The 20,360-nt window shown below is 37.3% G+C and overlaps 1 pseudogene; it reads right to left on the bottom strand.

Moving 5' to 3' along the window:
• Positions 1 to 1,792: 1,792 nt before the first annotated feature.
• LOC116266693 (ras-related protein Rab11A-like) lies at positions 1,793 to 10,385 on the bottom strand (annotated as a pseudogene).
• Positions 10,386 to 20,360: the final 9,975 nt, after the last annotated feature.

The raw sequence follows: 20,360 nt of genomic DNA, 5'->3' as shown, positions 1-20,360 counted from the left end.
AAGTATGGTTAGACAGAGTGACATTTTGAGGAATAAATTGCCTGTAGTTTGGAACTTTAGGTATATTCCTTTCTTGCCTGTTAGACTGGGTGCCTTCTTTTGTCAGGAAAAGGCAGACATCAAGGATTCGTCTACTTCATGTGCCTTTAGGATATCTTCTGAAGGTTTACCCCTCTTGCTGCCATATATGACCAAACAGCAGATCCACGCATCACTAAAAGACTTTGTGCATCTCTTAAAATATCGTACAATTAAGTTTGCAGACTTTTGTGATGCTGAGTTTGGTGAAAAGGCTTCAGAGTTGTCTGCAGGTTGTTGTGTTGCATAAAGGTAAATTACGTGTCTTTTATCAAATTATCTTTTTCTTCTAATTAACAGTTGGAGTTATCGAAAGCCTTAAGTCTCGGTTTGACGAGGGACTTTCTTGATGCTATGTCACATTTCTTCATGTACTTCCACTTTTTTTTGTTCTAGGGGAGGGTCCTGTTCCTGATACGATTGTTGTTGATGGGTCAACAATTGCTATCGGATGTTGGAAAGGAAGAACAAATCTGAGTATCATGGTATCACAAGTAGAATGTCAGGAATTGTTGATAGGCTTAGTGGGCAGTCTTCGTCATTGCAAAAGACCGAGGATGAGAACCACAAGGGCTGTGTCAGCTAACCTTTTTCATGATGAAGCCCCTTGTGTACGCTCTCTCATGTTTCAACTGTTTTTCAGTGGCAAGTTCATGCTTTGCATATCCCCCATTTATGGCCAGCTTGTTCAATGTAACCTTGAAAAATCAATTAGTTTATAGCAATCTGTTTGTGTGTTGATTACCTTATTGCCTTTGTGATTTACTGTGGAGCCTAGGCATGGTTTACTAGGTTTGATGTGGATTCATTTGCGGTTTGATAAAACCCTGCATTGATTTCTTAAGGTTGCAGCTCACGTTTTCTTATTGTCAATTAACCATGTTATAGTAAACCATCACGTGAGTTTGAGAAAGCCCTTGCTTTAATTTCTTAAGATCGCACCTCACGTTTTATCACTGAAAATTAACCATGTTATGGTAAACCAGCACGTGAATTTGAAAATTTATGATCAATTACAGATGTTTTTCCTGTGAGTTTGCACCCTGTTTTGTTGACTTGCTCCTCCAAAGAAGTCTCAAAGTTGTAGAGACATTATGGAAAGCGCACAAGGATCTTCCGACGTCAGTTACACAACTCTTAAAACACTTCTAGCAAGTTGGAATGGCTTTGTGAGCTGGTAGGGTTCTGCATGTTAAAGTTTGAGTAATGGGTGTTTCTTCCCCAAAATGGTGAATTTACAATTTAAGACAAATTTGTAAATTTCTTTCATATAGAATGAGTTCTGTGAAAGAGCTTTTACTCGCCATTTGCACCCGTCATGCTCCATTTTTGTTAGGCAAATACTCTCACCAAGATTTTAGCAATAATTGAGTTGACAGATCGAATATGTGCTGATAAGTTGCCGCCTCTGTCGTTTCATTCACCGTACGATGCACGTTTCACCACCTATTTGGTCCTTCTTTCTTTCCGTTCCACAGTTCGAAATGAGGCCATTTTGAACTGCAGTAGTTCTTTCACTTTCATCGAGGGAAAACTTTAACTCATCACTGCGAAATTGAGATGGCAAACAGATAACCATGCAGACGATTTGCAGAACAAACCAATTAACCATGAAATCTTTTCACATGGCTTCCTAGTCAGGCAGCGAGTTCTTCAACCAACAAATTCTCCTCCAGGTTCAGAAAAAATGCCTCAACGGACCATAAAAGTAAAACAAATAGAGATTTACAATAGACGCAAGGATCACTGGAATCCTCTAATAATCCTTACCGCAAAACTGAAGCGAAACCACACCGCCTAAAAGGAAAATAGAGACGAATTATGAACTACAGCACATCTTGCCCTTGGCAGGGATTTCTTGTGCTGGCCAAGGGATAACGATCTTCTTCCTTGCAAGGGGCGAAGGATGACCATTTGCTTAATTTTCTCCTGCAACCAAGTTTTTCTTGTTGACAATATTGAAAATCTCAGTTAGTACAGTTAAGAAGGCAGATTCCACATTTGTTGCATTGAGTGCAGAGGTTTCCAAAAAGAACAAGCCTTCCCTCTGTGCAAATTCTTGTGCATCTTCTGCAGGCACAACTATTTGATCTTCCAGATCACATTTATTTCCTGCCAGTATGATGACGATGTTCTTGTCAGCGTGGCTTCGCAGCTCTTCTAGTTGTTGGGTCGGGTCCAGCCTCAAGACCCGACCCGGCCCGTCACTTAAGTGACGGGTGGGTGAAAGGGGGGCACCCAATGGTGCCCGTCTCTCTTATGGCTTTACACCTCTTTCTTTTGTGGCTTTTTTCCCGAAAAAAGAGAAGGGACCTCTTGTGGCTGCATACGGGAGGAGAAGGAGAAGAAGAAGAGGAAGGCAAGAAAGAGAAGAGGAGAAGCAAGGCGCGTGGGTCGATTGGCATGCCAAGAAGAAAGAGGAAAGACAAAGAAGGAAAAATGAAGGGAGTTTTCATTGGGTGATTTCTTTCTTGAATCTTTGAGGCTCTTTCTTTCATTCGCATAAGAGAGTGTTATTGTTCTCTTGAGTTCACTGTTTTTCTTAAAACAGTAGGGATATTGTTGCTCGTGTATTTGGCTCCCTTTCTTGATATATAGAAAGTCTCTCTTGCCCGTGGTTTTTTACTCCATTATTGGGGGTTTTCCACGTAAATTGGTCTCCTATTTTTCTGCATTATTTAGCATATATTTTGACGTATATTGCTACAATAGTGGTGTTGGAAACTCATTCTTTTGCTCGCTGCCCTGTGATTCCGTTTTTAGCAGTTTTGTGGTGGATTGCCCTCTTTTATTGTTGTTGAGCATTTTTTGGGGGACACGACTATAACAAAGTGGTATCAGAGACAGGTTAGCACCAAGTTAGCGCCAGGTTAGCGTTAGGTGGTTGTGTGCATTCTTATTAAAGGATGGAGTCGACCCCTACTAAAATGGTCTCTTTAAATGGGAACAATTGGACTATATGGAAAGCAAAAATGGAAGATTTGCTGTATTGTAAAGACTTATATGCACCCATTGAGAACCAGAAGCCAGCGAATATGACAGATGAAAAATGGAAGTTATTGGATTGGAAAACCATTGGCACCATCAGACAATGGTTAGATGACTGTGTTTTTCATTTGGTATCCGTAGAGACGAGCGCGAAGTGTTATAGCAGAAGTTGCATGATCTTTACGAGAGGAAAACAGCTGGGAACAAGGCTTTCTTGATTAGGCAATTGGTAAATCTGAAACTTAGAGAGGGAAAACTAGTGTCAGAGCATTTGAATGAAGTGCAGAGCATAATCAATCAGTTTCAGCCATGAAAATGATATTAGATGATGAGTTACAGGCACTCTTGTTGTTTAGTTCTCTTCCCGACAGTTGGGAGACTTTAGTTGTTTCTTTGAGCAACTCCGCTCCAGATGGTGTGCTTATGATGAAGCATGTAACCAGCAGCATTCTAAATGAACAAACAAGGAGAAAGTCTCTTGGTACTGGTAGCTCGCAAGTGCTAGTGATGGGAGACAGGGGCAGACAGAAGAACCGTAACAAATGGCATGATAGGTCAAACTCTAGGTCCAAATCAAGACCCAAGATAACAGGTAAATGTTTTCACTGTGGTATTCCAGGGCACAAGAAGATTGATTGCAGGAAATTGAAAGAAGAAAAAGAGCAGAAAAAGAAGACTCAAGAGAATGTGAAGCCAAAAGAGTACACTGCAGTTGCTTCAGATGATGAGGTAGTGTTATTTTTATCTGAAGAAAATGATTGTCTTACAGTTCAAAATGGTGATTCTACATGGATTTTAGATACAGAGGCATCATATCATGCCACACCATGTAGAGAGTTATTCTTATCCTACAGAGCAGGTGATTTTGGAGTAGTTCACATGGGCAACAGTGACACATCGAAGATTGTTGGGATAGGAGATGTTTGCATTCAGACGAGCACAGGATGCAAGTTGACTTTGAGAGATGTGAGACATGTTCTAGAGTTGAGAATGAATTTGATTTCTGCAGGAAGACTAAGTGAAGATGGATATTGTACTTCGTTTAGTCAGACAGGTTGGAAACTTACCAAGGGGGCACTAGTGTTGGCTAGAGGTGACAGATTTGGCTCTTTGTATGGGATGAAGTCTCAATCAGTAGTGTGGATGTCAATGCAGTTACTGGTGGTACTTCGTCGGATTTGTGGCATAAGAGGTTAGGTCACATGAGTCAAAGAGGAATCGACTTGCTCACCAAGAAGAATTTGTTACCAAAGGCAGATGGTGCACAGATATCTCCATGTGATCATTGTTTGGTTGGTAAGTTGCATCGAGTTTCCTTTCAGAAAAAGCGCTCTTCAAAAACTAAACATGTTTTAGATTTAGTTTATTCAGATGTTTGTGGACCTATAAATGTGACATCTAAAGTGGAACATCATATTTTGTTACATTTATTGATGATGCATCTAGGAAGGTGTGGGCCTTTACAATGAAAAGCAAAAGTGAAGTAAGTAGTATCTTCATGACTTTTCATGCAGCGGTTGAGCGCGAGACTGGTAAGAAGATGAAGAGACTGCGTACAGATAATGGTGGTGAGTACATAGCATCTTCTTTACGAGATTATTGTCCAAAGCATGGTATTAGACATGAAAAGACAGTTCCTTATACTCCACAGCATAATGGAGTTGCAGAAAGGATGAATAGAACAATAATCGAGAGAGTTAGAAGTTTGTTATCTAGCTCTAAGTTGCCTAAGTATTTTTGGGCAGAGGCAATACGTACTGCAGTTTATTTAATAAACAGGTCTCCTTCAGTGCCTCTAGATGGAGACATTCCACAGAGAGTTTGGTCAGATGAAGAGGTTAAGTATGATCACCTTAGAGTTTTTGGTTGCAAAGCATTTATGCATGTACCTAAAGAACATAGGACCAAATTAGATGATAAAGCTATTCCTCTAATATTTCTTGGTTATGCAGATAATGAATTTGGTTACAGGTTATGAGATCCAAAGAATGACAACATCTACAGGAGTCGTGATGTTGTCTTCAAAGAAAATCAGACTATTGAAGATGTCATGGGAGACACGAAGTCAGGTGTGAATGCTAGTGGTGTTCATAAGCCAACCTATGCAGAACCTGAAGAACTTTCATCTGAGCATGGCGAGACTGATGAAGATGTAGAGGAAGAGGAAAGAGAGACAGATGAGCAGTATACAGATGGCAGCCCTATGGAGACTCAAACTGATTATGAGCATGAGTTGGAGGGGGAGCTTCCTTCGCATTCAGAGCCAATTGAGGAGCAATTGGGTAGAGGTAAAAGAACACGTATACCATCTACTAGATATTCTACTGATGAATATATTATGTTTACAGATAGTGGAGAGCCAGAATGCTATGCAGAGGTGCTAGATGATGTGCATAAAGATGAATGGATTAAAGCTATGAAGGATGAGATGAATTCTTTATACAAGAATCACACTTTTGATTTGGTAGAGCTACCAAAAGGTAAGAAAGTGTTGCAGAACAAGTGGGTCTACAAGCTTAAAAATGAAGGTCAAGGCAAGTTGAGATACAAAGCTCGGTTAGTGGTGAAAGGTTTCAAGCAGGAAAGAGGTATTGATTTTGATGAAATTTTTTCTCCTGTTGTTAAAATGTCATCTATCAGGGTAATACTTGGTTTGGTGGCTTGTCTAGACTTGGAGTTGGAGCAGTTAGATGTAAAAACTGCTTTTCTTCATGGAGATCTAGAAGAAGAAATGTACATGACACAACCAGAAGGTTTTTTGGTTGCCAGGAAGAAACACATGGTTTGTAAGTTGAAGAAGAGCTTGTATTGACTTAAACAAACACCTAGACAGTGGTACAAGAAATTTGATGCATTTATGATAAATCAAAAGTATCGCAGGTCAGCCGTAGATCATTGTGTCTACATCAGAGAGTTCTCATCAGGTAGCTTCATTATCTTGTTGTTATATGTAGATGACATGCTTATTGTTGGACAGGATTGTCAATTGATTAGCCAATTGAAGATCGATATGGGCAAGTTCTTTGATTTGAAAGACTTGAAGCCAGCACAACAATTGTTAGGCATGAGGATTGTTCGTGATAGGAAGACAAAGAAGTTGTGGTTATCACAAGAGAAATACATTGAGAAGGTGCTTAGCAAGTTCAACATGAAAGATGCCAAAACTGTAAGTACACCTTTAGCAGCACATTTTAAATTGAGAAATGAGCAATGTCCTTCTTCAGCAGATGAGAAAGAAAGAATGGAGAATGTTCCATATGCCTCCGCAGTAGGGAGTCTCATGTATGCTATGGTTTGCACACGCCCAGACTTGGCTTATGCAGTTGGTGTAGTTAGCAGGTTCTTGTCAAATCCAGGCAATGAGCATTGGGCAGCAGTGAAGTGGATCCTAAGGTATCTGAAAAGTACTTCCACTTACTGTTTATATTTTGGTGAATCTAATCCAGAGATACAAGGATTTGTTGATGCAAACATGACAGGTGATTTGAACTCTAGGAAGTCTCTTTCTGGTTATGTTTTTACTTTTGCAGGGGGAGCTGTATCATGGCAGTCCAAGTTGCAGAAGTGTGTTGCTCTTTCCACTACAGAGGCAAAATATATTGCAGCAACTGAAGCTTGTAAAGAGTTGTTGTGGATGAAGATTTTCTTCATGATATAAGCCTTAGTGAGAAGACCTATGTGTTGCATTGTGATAGCCAAAGCGCTATACACTTGGCGAAGAATTCAGCGTTCCACTCAAGGACTAAGCACATTGATATCAGATATCATTGGATTTGTGATGTGCTTGAGCAGAAATTGATTCAGTTAGAGAAGATACAGACAGAGAAGAATCCTGCAGATATGATGACGAAGTCTCTACTTAAGGAGAAACATGACATGTGTAGAGACCTAGTTGGGATGACTGCCTTTAAGGCAGTGTATTAATTTTGTTCTTTTTGCAGGTATGTTCCCTCTCTTGAGGCTGGAGGGGAGTTTGTTGGGTCGGGTCCAGCCTCAAGACCCGACCCAGCCCGTCACTTAAGTGATGGGCTGGTGAAAGGGAGGGCACCCGATGGTGCCCTTCTCTCTTATGGCTTTACGCCTCTCTCTTTTGTGGCTTCTCTTTTGGGGAAAAAGAGAAGGGACCTCTTGTGGCTGCATACGGGAGGAGAAGGAGAAGGAGAAGGAGAAGAAGAGAGGAAGGCAAGGAAGAGAAGAGGAGAAGCAAGGCGCGTGGGTCGATTGGCATGCCAAGAAGAAAGAGGAAAGACAAAGAAGGAAAAATGAAGGGAGTCTTCATTGGGTGATTTCTTTCTTGAATCTTTGGGGCTCTTTCTTTCATTCGCATAAGAGAGTGTTATTGTTCTCTTGAGTTCACTGTTTTTCTTAAAACAGTAGGGATATTGTTGCTCGTGTATTTGGCTCCCTTTCTTGATATATAGAAAGTCTCTCTTGCCCGTGGTTTTTTACTCCATTATTGGGGGTTTTTCCACGTAAATTGGTCTCCTATTTTTCTGCATTATTTAGCATATATTTTGACGTATATTGCTGCAATAGTGGTGTTGGAAACTCGTTCTTTTGCTCGCTGCCCTGTGATTCCGTTTTTAGCAGTTTTGTGGTGGATTGCCCTCTTTTATTGTTGTTGAGCATTCTTTTGGGGGACATGACTATAACACTAGCCACCTTGGTATGTGATCGAAAGTTTGGCGCTTGGTCATGTAGTAAACTAGCACCCGACAGCACCTCTGTAATAGGCACTTGTGACTGCACGGTATCTAAAAGACAGAAAGAGACTCAATTCTTAGAGATGACGAACATACTTCACCACGACCTATCTAACGTAAGAATATTACGATTGCGTGGCCACCGCACGTCAAAATAAAAAAAGTGACTTATATTTGAATATAACAAGTTTTAGCTACCAAGCTGCTGTAACTTGTAGTCAAACAGAAGTATGTGCTCCCTCATGGAAAAGAATCACGGTGTTGCTGAGCATATGATAAAGAGAGCATATCCCTGTTTTTAGCCTGAAGGTAGGAAGGCAATTCTTGCATGCACAGCCGAGTATGGCAAGTATATTGGTTTTTCTTATAATATGCATTTCACATTAGAAACACGAGGTTATTATGTTAAAAATTAAAGTACTAGATAAATTCTTAAATATTCTATAATCATTAATTTTTTAGAAGATATTAAATCTATAATTCAGCTTTCAATGGATCCAACTTCCAACCTAGCATGGAGCTGGATGATGTGGCATGGCCCCCCTGTAACAGGCCCAAACAAGGATCTAAAATCCTTGAAACAAAAGCAATGAATAGATCTCTGCATCTAATAGCTTATTTTGTTGAGGTGTGTGTGTTTATGTGTCCAGACACTTCCAGACATGTTTCTGTGAGGGGATAAGAGTCGAAAGAGAAATCTAAGGATCCAACTGCCCCCTAGAATATGCAATCCATATACTCCGCGTGGGCGCCCATGCGGAGTATATGGTAAGGAGGTCCATCGGCGAGGGTTTGTTGGCACTGCCCCCTTCATCTCTCTCCTTCCTCTACCGATCAGACCACTCTATCCTTCTCTCTCTCTTCCCTCTCATGCATTGGCTGCTTCCCAACCCTAACCCTAGCCCCTACCTGAACTCGAATTCCACTGCGCAACAACCCTCCTGTTTATGTTACATAGTGCATAGTGTGAATCCACATACACTCATATTTTCGACCCTAACTGGAGATTGACCTTTAGTGTGAATCCACATATGTGAAGGCAGCAAAAGTTCTCTTCTCTCCATACAGGCACCAACATGAGTCACAATACTTTCCAGATCATCACCTCACATTAACACCAAGACGAATCAAGAGGCAGTATTTTGCAGATCATCACATTAGCATGAAAAGAGATCCTAGAGTTTAATAATAGAGTGGAGAGTTTTTTGCCCAAAAGGCTAGAAAGCAAGGTGCCGACCTTATTAAAGCAACAAGATACCTCCTAAAAGCTTCGACCAATATATACACACACACACAATTCTAATTTGAGCCGCCTCTAAATGGTATGGGGAACCCTCAACTCAAATTTGATCATTAATGCCTTGTAGGGAAGACGTTGGCCGGCCTTTTGCTTACAATTTGAGCATTAATGCCTTGTAGGTTCACATGAATATCTTTCCATTTTTTAAAGTTTTGATAATAAATAAATATTAACTTTTTTTAAAGTTGGACCTGAATATTGGATCATATGGGCCACCATGTCGTGCTGGAAACTAGGTGATACTGTGGTAAATATACAAAGTAAGAACTATTTTGCAATATGGTCAACAAAGACAAAATAATTTTGACAAAAGAAAAAGAAAAAAATGATTCTAAAAAAATATATGGATATATGTTAATGTCTCTAATTATTTACAATCTCATGTGCGTGGTGTTGTCTTAAAAGTATCCTCTCATGTTGTATCCCATTGTAGATTGGTATTCAAATTGAATTGTCACATCTACTACGTCCTTAAATATCAACATTTGGCAACTTTTATAGATAGAATAATCTTCTAAAATCTCACATTCTCCTAGAAATAATCATATTATAGAAGCAATATTTTCTCTTTGCCATTATATAATTTTATTGAAAATATGTCCAAAAAAGAAGGATATCTTCACCCCAAAGCTGTTTCATCAACAAGCGGCCCCCTCGTTCCCTTTTTTCTTTTCTTTTAATTTTTCCTCTTTTTGCCTGAGAAGAGAAGGCTCAGCTAACCTCTCCCACACGGAGCAGAGGCAGCCGATTCTACAACTGTTATTTGATTTTCCACAGTGACAAAAAAAATATATATATATTCATATAATTGCTAGCATTTTTAACAAAAAGAATTCCTAATGTTTTATTAGCCAAACATGTAGCCCGTATGAGGCTAAGAACACACTGGTTAGCCTCTTTGTAAGGTGGTTGAAAAATATCTAAGCTCACTTCGTCATTGAATAAGAAGAGAATATACATGTACATTTCAAATGCTTATATGATAGCTAGTATTATTATCAAGAGAATTCTTGTTGATTTTTATGTAAAGCTTGTGGTTCACATAAGACTAAGTTTTAACATGTTACGATGGAAATACTTGTGCATGAAGAAAACCTCGTAACTAAAGTGAAATATATCGAATATTTGAAAAGTTGTAATGAAAAACAATTGAAAGGAAAACCTCACTACAAACTTTGAACAAAATTCAAGTTACGATGGACAAACTAATATGAAAAACTACGTAACTAATGATCAAGGAAACCCACAAACAGTGGAAACAATCTCACAGTTTCATGACCAAGTGGGAGATGTTGAATAGTGGCCTTGAGCCCCATATTTACATTTAATAACTGCAAGAGGGCCCAATTGCAGTTATGAGATTAAATATGAAAACTAACCAAATCTCTCCAATCTAACTGTTGGTAGGCGAAAAACCCTAGGAGGCGGTCTCACTGTTTCTTTGGGAACATTCTAATCTATTGTCCAATTGGACGCAATGGAAGGAGCTACCAAGGAGATGGGCGTCTGCTCTCATAGTTGTGGTGTCGACGGAACTGAGGCATCCTCGCAAACTTCCCAAGGAGACGATGTGCAGAAATATGATGTTTTCTTAAGTTTTAAGAGCACCGACACCCGCAAGGGATTCGTTGCCCATATTTATGACGCCTTCGTAATGAAGGGCACCTCTACTTTCACAGATAATGTGAATTTGGAGAAGAGTGAGAGGGTGAATAACTTGTCTGGGTACATAGAAAGCTTGTATATTTGAAACATGTTGACCTCCTTGATCTCTCATGTTACAATCTTCTTCCCACAAAACCCCCCTTTCCATGCCTTATCCATACTTGTGTTTGAGGGTCGAGAGGCCAGGTAGCTTTTCAAGATGAGAGCCATCAAAATCATTTGGAATAGGAAATTCAGTTGAAGAAAAGGAAGGTCAACTCGATAAACGGGTTCTGAGATAGATAAATGCAATGGATGCCATTTTCCATCAACAAAATGGTAGGAAGACCATGACTTCAAGCAAAGTAGATTTTTCAAAAAACACATTTTTTAAAGGTTTAAATGGTCATTTAATTTATCACATTTTTTTCACATTTTTTTTCAAAAAAAATGCATTTTCTGTAACTATGGGGGTGGACTGGTCACCCTCAACTTCACTTAGATTCAATTCCCAAAAGGTTCGGAGCTAAGCTTGAAGTGTAAGGCACCACCACTACATAACTGCATGATCTGTTCCTCCCATTCATTCCCCTTAGACCCCCTGGTTTTGAATAGGGGAAACTGAGATCGTGACTTCTGGTAGATTTTTGGATCAACAAATACCTTGATAGGTCGCGACGCAGCCTTAGACCTTGGGTTCAGGGGAGTTTCGACTCTCACATGGGCGGTGAAATGAAATAGTACTTCTTCGCTTACTCTGATGCAAACAAGCTTGTTTGTTCTCTCCCAAGTCTCCTGCAAAGTGGCCGGGGGCCTCTACATCTTTTGTTTTTGGACCTACATTTCCATTTGTTTTGGACCTACAGTGAGCTTGGACTCAAAGGATGTGCCTATCCAAGAACTTGTTCTTCGAAAGAAAGGCTCTTGAATATGGGATCTATGAAAACTTTGCTGCAGACTTTTTGAATTTGGACATGGTTGATCTTCAATTCTTCCTTGGATCTGGAGTGCTTTGGCTCAGATCTGATATTCACAACCAAGCTGCATCAAAATCCAGCCATGGAGTTTGGTGTCACTGGATCTAGATCTTAGCCTATCAACTCTCATGTTTAGATAGATCTACAAATTCTACTTCTATTCATTTGATAAATGACTGTCATTGTTATGATATCCATTTTACATCCAGATCTAACCATATCCAGTGAGACCCCGGTGGACACAAATTTCTTGACCAAATGAGATTTGGTCCACTTGGGGATCCAGATTTTCACTATATGAACCAGATTCAGGATTAGAAACAGGCTTCCTGAGTCCATGATAATCAGGTCCGGGTGGTCATTGTTCAGACTCTTGTTGCATTTTCTGAAACCAAATCATGTCCATGTACACTAATATCCTGGATTTACATGTGAAATATGGTAAACATTTCAGATCTTTGAGTCATGATCCGGCTTTGGTACAGATTGTATAGAAACCTTGACCCAGTTAGTGATCGTGTGATCTCATTTTCTTTACCAGTCCATTCTACATCGAAACCGGGTCTGATCAATTGCAAACCATTTGACATCCTTGCTTGGCTATAAGAAATTGTGCAGTCCCAGAGGTTTAGATAATCAGATCCGCAATCAAATTCCATATATCTATGACGGTTCATGGGAACTGCTCTCTTATGCATCACCATAGCATTAGTGAAGACACTGATTATAATTAACGATGTCAGTGGACCACATTTACCATGCATCACAAATTTGGATCCCAAGTGAAAATATATGACTCTACCTTCGATGATCGGTCTGATTGTGTATTCCTAGCCGGATCTCAGATTTGACTAGAAAGCAAAACTGAATGTAATTAAATATCAGATTTTTACGCCACCCAACTTGATTTGGACTCATAATCCAAACATAAATCCTGTGCCTACATGGGAGTACTGACTTTATTTCATTTAGAGACCGTTTGGATTCATAGAACCATGCAACATAGTGTTACATGAATCTGCTTCCAATTTTTAGGGGAGATAAGTATGAATCTGATATCGGTGCAAAATGGTCTGTTACATTAAATGTGTGGTCACAGCAACTATGAGAGATTGATTCCCGTTTTAGTGGATATTTTGTTTTTAATTTTTTTCAAATTCTATTTCTTGACAAAGTCCACTTTTTATTGGAAATTTATTGAGATCACTGTCAATTTCTGTCTAATAATGGAATGCTGTTGAATCAAACGATAAAAGCATTGTTGAGACAGAGATGACATTTCCCCATCGTCACAAAAATCGTGTCATTTTTGAAAAAAATGCGAAAAAAATGTGAGAAAATGAAATGTCATTTAAAACTTAAAAAAGCACTTTTTTTTTTTGAAAAAAACGTTTAAAACAAAAAACCGTGTTTTAACGTGTTTTTTTTTCTTTTTTTTAATGCTAAACAGTTTCTTTTTTCATCTTCTATTTTTTATTTATTGCAAATTTACAGTTTGTGTTATTATTTTCTCAATTATTTTACTTCCCCCCATTTTTAGTTTTTTTTTTTTAATTTTTCTTTAAATACCACTTTTTCTTCATTTTTTTTCCGTATTTTTTAAGCCCGCTGTATTGTACCAGAGAAAAAACTCGCTGTTTAAAACTTCAAAACGTTATTTGTGACTATGCATTTCCCAAATGAAATGAAACATTGGATTCCTGCTCTATGGTAAAGATTTTTCACTCCTTATATAGGCAACCTTAAAATATTTTTTCTTACTTTTACATAACTAAATTATGTGTCCCTTTGGAGATACAAATTCAATAGCCAGGGTTGCATGCTTAAGTACACAAATCAATGTAAATTTTAGACTTCAAATACACACTTAATCGCACTTCATTGTCAATGCTTTCTTCGATCCACTGTCACAGAAAACATGTCTTATTGAAAAAGACAACAAAACGTAGTCAAAGGTAAAATACCTATACAAAACGTGTCTTTTTTAGATAAACATTAAAAGTAAAAAACGTGAAAAAACACATATTATACCCGTATTTTTTTGTTTTTTCATATTTTTTATGATTTTTTATTTTTTTATAATTTTTAGGATTTATTAAATGTTTTAATTTTTTAAAAATTTGTTGAGAGTTTTTCGTGTTATTCCTGAGATATACAAGTTTGTCGTATTATACCCATCTTTTTCCTTGTCGTATAATACCCGTACATGTTTTTTGTGTCAATGCAGTCTGATCTCTATTGGCATGTGTTGTTGTTCGCACACCACCCCTCTTTCAAAGGGGGTCAAAATGCAAGTCAGCAAAATTCTTTTAAATTTGAGGTTTTGAGAAAAAAATTTTAAGAGAAAGGGATCCGCCCATTGGTACGAGGTCCAACCGTTCCTGCCACCTTTAACAGGGGTAATTGGACCAAGGACTAGGATCATTTGGATCATGTACAAGTTATTGATGCAAATCCTATATGCTTGTGCATTGAGGTTTTGGATTCAAGGACCAAAATTCATTTTGAATAAGTGATTTGAACTCATTTTGAAGATTGGAGGATTTTCAAATTGGTTCAAAACCTTTGTTTTTGTGCCATTCGATTTGAAATACATAATCTTGAGGATTTTGAAGATTGAAATTGAGTTCTTTGTTGTGAACTCTAGATTATTCATGAGTTGAAATTATGATCAACTTTAGAAAATAGCTAAGTTTCCTTAGCAAAGGAAATTGATTTTTGAATGCTTCTTTTGCCAAATCATGTGATTTGGTATGGTAGGGTTCATTCTCTTTATGAAACATAGGTTCCAAATTGTTAGAAAACATGTTGTTTACCAAACACACTTTGGCCAAGATTAAGAATGCATTGCTTGTGTTTTCTTTTGAAGTTAAGAGAAGTTTACAAATTCTTGTTGCAATATGACTTGGTCACTTTTTGCAACTCAAATTCGAATCACTTAACTTCTTGAGAATGTGCATGTGGTGCTATTGATTTTGGGTGACAGTGAATGCATGAAACAAGAAGGGAAACTATATGGAACATTCATTCTTCTCTCTCTCATAATCTCTCAAGATTTATTCATATGAAACATACATTCTTTACTCTTTCATAATCTCTCAAAGTCCATTCATTGTAATTACATATCATACAATCTATACATAAAGATTGATTTTAATTAACATGTAGGACTTTCTCTAAATATGCTTATTATATGATTAAGCACATGAATTAGAGATGTAGTCCATAAGCTTGAGACTTGACATAAAACTATCAAAATAATGAAAAATATGCAAATGATGTCAAAATCAAATTTTTTTTTTTTTGAAATAGATGGGAGACGTGGATGACATCCACTTTTGTCTCAAGATAGCTAAAAAATCAGACCTTATGTTGATTTATTTAGATAGCTGAAAATTATGGACATTGATTCCAATAAAGGGCTTGTTTCTTAGATAGAAATGAGAAGTCCATCAAATTTCAGATTTCGTACTCATGAAATCGTCAATTTCTTTAGATAGTTCTAGGATAGTTGGCATTTCAAATTTGACATTCTTAAACCAATTCCTATAAAACATGGTCTGATTTCAACAACATACATACATCTTACGTATGGATTGCTGAAATTAAGTAAATTTTAAAATGAAATGAAAATGATTTCATAACTTGATACTATGAAAATCAAAATGAACTATCTTCTTAAAACCAGTTTGAAAACGTGTTCCAATCTGATTTTAAGAGAGGAAAACAATTTTTAACAAGAGATTGAACACATATATGTATATATATAACAATGTATACATATACATACTTTACCCTTCAAACTAAAATTTCATGAAGGGACCACATAACTCACGAATCATGAAGATTCATGGCTGGGTTCTTTTACGTGGGAAGATTGAAAACTTGTTTCAAATCTCCCCTACTACCCTTGATCAATTAATAAAGCATGAAACAAAATAACTTTAAATAGAAAGGGATAAATGAATGCTCAAGCTAGTTCATCCTTAATTTCGCCATGCAAAGGTGGATTACATTCATGAGAATGCATCCATCCTTAATAGGCTTTTTTCGTCATATATATATTGCAACAAAATCACTCTTTCACCATGGGATTCTCTCATGGTGGGGAGTTCAAATGGTTTTAAGCTGGTTGTTTTGAAAGGGACGTGGCCTTGGGGCCCTTTTCAAAATTTGATACATGGGTTTTATCTTTAAGAAAAACTGACGTTGCATGCATTATGCATTAACATGTACATTTAATCATAGGTTTCCCCTAGCTGGACATCATTCCCAGCCATGAAACAAATGAAAATAAACCCTCCCACGAATTGCTGGAATTAAAATGAACTAATGAGAAGCCAAAATAGATGAGAAATTGTTAAAATCTCCTACCTTGCGGTCGGTCTTGATACTTGATCTTCGCCTTCACTTGTTTTTTAAATCGAGCAATCCTAAGCAAGAATCCAAGCTTGGATTCGAGCTTAACAAAGTTAGAAGTAGAATAGCTTGCTTGCTGGAATTTGTAGTAGGAAAGAAGGCTTCTCACCACGAAAATCCTAAGTAAGGGTTCACTTAAACACCCTAACTTAGCAAAATCAATAGAGAGAATAAAAGAAAATGAAGAAGAAAGTAAGAGAAAAGGGGGAAGAGTACATGGACGAATCTCTCATCTCTTCCTTGGCTTCTCCCTCCTAGCTCCTTGGCTGCAGCAACTTGATAGAATGCTCCAAAATTCGTCCCCCCCCCCCCTTGGTGGCCAAGGGGAGGTTTATATAGAGGAGGAGGTGGGTTCAACCACCTCCTTAAATTTGCCTTGGAAGATTAATCAAGGCTTAGGGGGATGAAAAATGGATTAAATGAGTTTTAATGACTCTATTTACTCATCCTTATCTCAATTACACAAGCTAAGTGAGCTGGGTTAGGTTTGGTCAACTTGGTTCAGACCTACCTGATCAACTTTGACCAAAAATTTGGATGAAAATGCCCTTGCATAGGGTTTTTCCTTATTTTGTGCTCTTTGTTTATTTTTTTTTGTTTGGAATCGAGCTTGTTAAGTTAAAACCTAGTTCCTAAGCTCCAAATGCCATTGAATTATGATAATTTAATTTAAATTTGAATAAAATTTGAAAATTCTATCAAATTTGGATCGAAAAGGGTATTTTCATCCATAATTTGATTGGAGATGGATTTCAACTGAATCAAACTTTCGTTTAAAAAATTGAATTTTAATTTGGTATTTGATTTATCTATTTGACAAATCCAAATATTTATTTGCCTTTCATAAGCCAATTTAGGCCCTGTAATCTCAATTTGATCATAAAGGGGCAAAATTGTCCACATTTGTCTATTTCGACAAATTGACCAAAGTCAAAGCTTAATTGCGGTAGTTTGACTTTGTGTGAGGTAATTTGATAAATTTGAGCTAAGAAAGCTCTTAATGGAGCTGAATTGTACTTTGACTGAGTTTAGTCAAAGTGGGTTTGGTTCGGTCAAATTCTATTTTCGTCCATTAATAGAATCGTGAGACAGACCAACTTTTTGACCAAGCTGAGCTCATATTGACTGAGCCTAGCTAAGATTTGGGTGCACTAGGGTCGAACCTACTTGGATTAAGTGGGTTTGACCAGCCTAGTTATTGCTTTTCGAAAATTGAAAATTCTTTAAAGAGGACCTAGTTAAAGAAGAGAGAGATGCATAAATGTTTCTCTTTTCCTAGGTTTTTAGTTATAATATCATTCATTTCTCCTTGAAAATGATTTTTTTCATTTAATTGGAAGAAAACATTTATTTATTTATTTATTTAAATGGGGGTGTGACCCGGGGGGCTCTTGACCACACAGGGTAGGCGGGGCCCGCAAGTGGGTCCCACGTAGCATTCTAGATTGAATTAGATCCAATTCTTGGATCTAACTCAAAATTTCAATTTTACAATTGGATTTGGATTTCAAATGACATCTATAATTGGATTTGGATGTCAAATGACATCTGTAATTGGATTTGGATGTCAAATGACATCTGTAATTGGATTTGGATGTCAAATCTTAATTTGAACATGGTTTGGACTCGTAATCTTGCATTGAGATTCGTGTCATGGGTAAAATTTGTGATTCGAATCTAAATTGCGTTTAGGTTTGAAATTGGCTTTGCAATTGCAAAATTTCACAATTCTTTTATGAAATTTTCACATTGCTTCAATGTTGATGTGGAAAAATTTGGGGTGTTAACTCTTTGCTGTTAAGCAAGTTGAAGAATTTGCTTAATAGCAAAGATTTACGCACCAAATTTTTGCAAATTGAAATTGACAAATCCATTTTTCAAGTGATGTTGAACCATCCTCACTCTAGGGGAAATGATAGGCGCAGACCTGAAATAAGAAAATTTTCCTCTATCTCACTGGAGACTTTGTAGAGGAATTAATGTTGGTTGAAAAAATTTGCAATTGTGAAAGTTTTTGCATTTGATGCTTGGAGAACTTAGCTCTTGATACCTTCTAGACCATTGGCAAGTGCTTTTTTCTCTCCTTTTACTTAGTTTTTCACATACTCGCTTTTGCTTTTGAATTTTAATTTTCTTTTTGAGCCACCCTTCACTCTTGGGAGAAATTCCTCACCACCTCAAAAGCTACTACGGAGTTCCACCGCTTTGGTGGTTTTGTGTAGTTTGCTTTGTGCAATATCAAGTCTATCGGGCTTTCTTCTGAACCCTTGTACCCAGCAGTTGTCTACCTTGGACCCAACATAATGTCTTGGAGCTCCAAGAAACAATGCACTATAACCGGTCCAGTTTAGAAACAAAGTACATATCCATTGCCAATTCTTCTGTTGAACTGGTTAGATTCAATATTTCATAAATGAACTCGATATCCAAATAAACTCACTTCTTATGTTAAGGTGAGATAATTTTTGCCCATATTCAAAAGAAGTAAGCACATGGAACTTGATGTTCATTATGTTTAGAGAGATAGGATAACTACAAATCAACTTCAAGTTTGGCATTTATCCTCACCTCAACAGCTTCTGATGTACTTACCAAATCACTTTCAAGAGGGCCCACTTGAAGTGTTGAAATCCAACTCAACATCCTTAAGGTTGTGTTTGTTTCACCATAGATTTAAGATTCGTGGTGATCTGAGATTCATAGGATCTCAAATCCATGAATTTAAGATTGGATCTCCCCCTCCATCTGATTTTAAATCCATGGTTTTTTTAACATGTAGCATCCATTTGAAGTTCATGCCGAAGATGTTCCAAAACACATCTTTTCATGCAGCCTTGAATTTAAGATTATGAGGCTATAGGGGAGAGGATGCACAAATAATATTTGATGAAAGAAAAAAAAATTCAAGATATGTGGCAGTTTAGGCTCCCTAAAGAAAAGGAAAGTAATAGCTGTAGGTCGCAAAATAGAACAAGTTGTAAGGAGAGAAATCAACAGCAAATCAAAGAAATGAAAAATGAAGACCAAAATAGGCAAGCACTAATAAAAATTATCAATACCAAATCTAGTGGTGTGCAGGTGGTACCATATTCAAATGTTTGTATTGGTATTGAGCCCTCCTTCCATAAAACTGACATATATTTTTATATAAGGCAGCCGTCCACTATGTATAGATAATGTGATAGATGACATCGGGAGAGTAAGAAGAAGCCTGTGATTTTTTCACCGAACCTCTCTATATCATTCCTCTTTTCTTTCTTGGTGTGCTTTCTTTTACGATGTCTTTTGTAGCTCTCAGGGGATTATTTACTAAAGCACATTTTATGATTTTTTTTTTGTTTGTTTTTGTTTCTGAGCTATGTTGTCTGCATATTTAAATCGATACATCTGGAGACATCAAGTGAGATGGATGACCCTTATTTGATAGTCCTTTTTTTCCCTTTCTAATATGCTTTTTTTATAAAGAAATTTAAATTTTGTTTCCGATGACCGGGTTCTCATGGGGTTTTCAATTAATTTCGGGTTTTTTGTTCTGCCTGTCAAAGAGCCCTCTGCATTTTGGACCAAACATAATCTCCAAATTCTGCAGACCCTTTTGAAGAACAGGATTCATATTGATGTCAGGAATAAGTGTTTTCTTCAATGTTGTAGAAGAAACGTCGGTTTAGATTTCTAACATTTTCACTGAAGACAAGATAAGAAAGCAAAAAGATGGTCCCGCATTTGGTCCAACAATAACTAATACATGAGAGCAAAATTTATATGCCTATTGTTATTGTATATAATAAACTAAAAATGAGCTTTGGGATCATGCCAAAGGTGGTTTCACTAAACATTTTTTTTAAAAAAAGGCTAAAAATGAATGGTATTAGCGACAGTTTACATTGTTAAAGTAAGAAAAGGGCAGCCTTTTATGACATTCATGCTGTATTTATACACAACCCTTATGAGAGATGTGCAAGCAATAGAGAGTCACCCACGATCTGACACTACTTAATTTTGCGGAACTAAAGGGGGCTGGTAGGGCCATGCCCTGGTCTTCCCTTCATTTTTTTAAAATCATAAGTAATTTTTAATTTTGTTTATTTCACCGACATAAAAATTTGGAAAATTTATATTTTGGTTCATATAAAATTTTGAAGTCATAGTTTGACTTCTCTAATGAAAGAAATCTATGTGTCTGTGCCGATAAAATGTTTTTTTTTTTGGTTTCTGTTGAATGCGGAGTTTTGATTTATATGGGTACATGTC

The sequence above is a fragment of the Nymphaea colorata genome, chromosome 13 (genome assembly GCF_008831285.2).
Source record: "Nymphaea colorata isolate Beijing-Zhang1983 chromosome 13, ASM883128v2, whole genome shotgun sequence".
Classification (NCBI taxonomy): Eukaryota; Viridiplantae; Streptophyta; class Magnoliopsida; order Nymphaeales; family Nymphaeaceae; genus Nymphaea; species Nymphaea colorata.
Note: the sequence above shows the minus strand (reverse complement) of the source record. Positions and strands in the feature narration are given on the sequence as shown.